Below are 4,293 nucleotides of genomic sequence, written 5' to 3'. Positions count from 1 at the left end.
ATACTATGACATTTTTATGACTTTTTGTGCCTTACTATACTATGACGTTTTATGTCTTAATATACTATGTCGTTTTTATGACTTTTTATGCCATACTATACTATGACGTTTTTATGACTTTTTATACCTTACTATACTATGACTTTTTATGCCTTTTTATGCCTTGCTATACTATGACGTTTTTATGACTTTTTATGCCTTACTATACTATGACTTTTTATGCCTTACTATACTATGTCGTTTTTATACCTTACTATACTATGACTTTTTTATGACTTTTTATGCCTTACTATACTATGACGTTTTATGCCTTACTATACTATGACTTCTTTATGACTTTTCATGCCTTGCTATACAATGACTTTTTTCATGACTTTTTACGCCTTACTATACTATGTTGTTTTTAAGACTTTTTATGCCTTGCTGTACCATGGTGTTTTTATGACTTTTTATGCCTCACTGTACTATCACCTGCTCAACGCCAGCCATATACCTCCACGCTCCTAGTGCAACAACCCAGATCCTTCGCCCCCCAACATTTCCCCAGGAGTCACTCCCTTGCTCATTCAACAATACCCATTAAAAAACTATTATTACTAAACTACTGGTTGTGTCTGTTTCTGAATTTGTAACAGTACTTTAACCATAAGGTTACAATGACATTTTTGTGCCTTCCTACACTATGACTTCTTTATGACTTTTCATGCCTTACTATACTATGACGTTTTTATGCCTTACTATACTATGACGTTTTTATGCCTTACTATACTATGACGTTTTTATGCCTTACTATACTATGACGTTTTTATGCCTTACTATACTATGACGTTTTTATGCCTTACTATACTATGACGTTTTTATGCCTTACTATACTATGACGTTTTTATGCCTTACTATACTATGACGTTTTTATGCCTTACTATACTATGACGTTTTTATGCCTTACTATACTATGACGTTTTTATGCCTTACTATACTATGACGTTTTTATGCCTTACTATACTATGACGTTTTTATGCCTTACTATACTATGACGTTTTTATGCCTTACTATACTATGACGTTTTTATGCCTTACTATACTATGACGTTTTTATGCCTTACTATACTATGACGTTTTTATGCCTTACTATACTATGACGTTTTTATGCCTTACTATACTATGACGTTTTTATGCCTTACTATACTATGACGTTTTTATGCCTTACTATACTATGACGTTTTTATGCCTTACTATACTATGACGTTTTTATGCCTTACTATACTATGACGTTTTTATGCCTTACTATACTATGACGTTTTTATGCCTTACTATACTATGACGTTTTTATGCCTTACTATACTATGACGTTTTTATGCCTTACTATACTATGACGTTTTTATGCCTTACTATACTATGACGTTTTTATGCCTTACTATACTATGACGTTTTTATGCCTTACTATACTATGACGTTTTTATGCCTTACTATACTATGACGTTTTTATGCCTTACTATACTATGACGTTTTTATGCCTTACTATACTATGACGTTTTTATGCCTTACTATACTATGACGTTTTTATGCCTTACTATACTATGACGTTTTTATGCCTTACTATACTATGACGTTTTTATGCCTTACTATACTATGACGTTTTTATGCCTTACTATACTATGACGTTTTTATGCCTTACTATACTATGACGTTTTTATGCCTTACTATACTATGACGTTTTTATGCCTTACTATACTATGACGTTTTTATGCCTTACTATACTATGACGTTTTTATGCCTTACTATACTATGACGTTTTTATGCCTTACTATACTATGACGTTTTTATGCCTTACTATACTATGACGTTTTTATGCCTTACTATACTATGACGTTTTTATGCCTTACTATACTATGACGTTTTTATGCCTTACTATACTATGACGTTTTTATGCCTTACTATACTATGACGTTTTTATGCCTTACTATACTATGACGTTTTTATGCCTTACTATACTATGACGTTTTTATGCCTTACTATACTATGACGTTTTTATGCCTTACTATACTATGACGTTTTTATGCCTTACTATACTATGACGTTTTTATGCCTTACTATACTATGACGTTTTTATGCCTTACTATACTATGACGTTTTTATGCCTTACTATACTATGACGTTTTTATGCCTTACTATACTATGACGTTTTTATGCCTTACTATACTATGACGTTTTTATGCCTTACTATACTATGACGTTTTTATGCCTTACTATACTATGACGTTTTTATGCCTTACTATACTATGACGTTTTTATGCCTTACTATACTATGACGTTTTTATGCCTTACTATACTATGACGTTTTTATGCCTTACTATACTATGACGTTTTTATGCCTTACTATACTATGACGTTTTTATGCCTTACTATACTATGACGTTTTTATGCCTTACTATACTATGACGTTTTTATGCCTTACTATACTATGACGTTTTTATGCCTTACTATACTATGACGTTTTTATGCCTTACTATACTATGACGTTTTTATGCCTTACTATACTATGACGTTTTTATGCCTTACTATACTATGACGTTTTTATGCCTTACTATACTATGACGTTTTTATGCCTTACTATACTATGACGTTTTTATGCCTTACTATACTATGACGTTTTTATGCCTTACTATACTATGACGTTTTTATGCCTTACTATACTATGACGTTTTTATGCCTTACTATACTATGACGTTTTTATGCCTTACTATACTATGACGTTTTTATGCCTTACTATACTATGACGTTTTTATGCCTTACTATACTATGACGTTTTTATGCCTTACTATACTATGACGTTTTTATGCCTTACTATACTATGACGTTTTTATGCCTTACTATACTATGACGTTTTTATGCCTTACTATACTATGACGTTTTTATGCCTTACTATACTATGACGTTTTTATGCCTTACTATACTATGACGTTTTTATGCCTTACTATACTATGACGTTTTTATGCCTTACTATACTATGACGTTTTTATGCCTTACTATACTATGACGTTTTTATGCCTTACTATACTATGACGTTTTTATGCCTTACTATACTATGACGTTTTTATGCCTTACTATACTATGACGTTTTTATGCCTTACTATACTATGACGTTTTTATGCCTTACTATACTATGACGTTTTTATGCCTTACTATACTATGACGTTTTTATGCCTTACTATACTATGACGTTTTTATGCCTTACTATACTATGACGTTTTTATGCCTTACTATACTATGACGTTTTTATGCCTTACTATACTATGACGTTTTTATGCCTTACTATACTATGACGTTTTTATGCCTTACTATACTATGACGTTTTTATGCCTTACTATACTATGACGTTTTTATGCCTTACTATACTATGACGTTTTTATGCCTTACTATACTATGACGTTTTTATGCCTTACTATACTATGACGTTTTTATGCCTTACTATACTATGACGTTTTTATGCCTTACTATACTATGACGTTTTTATGCCTTACTATACTATGACGTTTTTATGCCTTACTATACTATGACGTTTTTATGCCTTACTATACTATGACGTTTTTATGCCTTACTATACTATGACGTTTTTATGCCTTACTATACTATGACGTTTTTATGCCTTACTATACTATGACGTTTTTATGCCTTACTATACTATGACGTTTTTATGCCTTACTATACTATGACGTTTTTATGCCTTACTATACTATGACGTTTTTATGCCTTACTATACTATGACGTTTTTATGCCTTACTATACTATGACGTTTTTATGCCTTACTATACTATGACGTTTTTATGCCTTACTATACTATGACGTTTTTATGCCTTACTATACTATGACGTTTTTATGCCTTACTATACTATGACGTTTTTATGCCTTACTATACTATGACGTTTTTATGCCTTACTATACTATGACGTTTTTATGCCTTACTATACTATGACGTTTTTATGCCTTACTATACTATGACGTTTTTATGCCTTACTATACTATGACGTTTTTATGCCTTACTATACTATGACTTTTTATGCCTTAATATACTATGACGTTTTTATGATTTTTCGTGCCTTTCTATACTATGAGGTTTTTATGACTTTTTATGCCTTACTATAATATGAAGTTTTATGCCTTACTATCCTGTGACGTTTTTTTTTACTTTTTATGCCTTACTATACTATGACGTTTTTATGACTTTTTATGCCTTACTATACTATGACTTTTATGCCTTACTATACTATGACGTTTTTTTTAACTTTTTATGCCT

The sequence above is a fragment of the Seriola dumerili genome, unplaced genomic scaffold, assembly GCF_002260705.1.
Source record: "Seriola dumerili isolate Sdu_G_001 unplaced genomic scaffold, Sdu_1.0 BDQW01000138.1, whole genome shotgun sequence".
Lineage (NCBI taxonomy): Eukaryota > Metazoa > Chordata > Actinopteri > Carangiformes > Carangidae > Seriola > Seriola dumerili.
Note: the sequence above shows the minus strand (reverse complement) of the source record.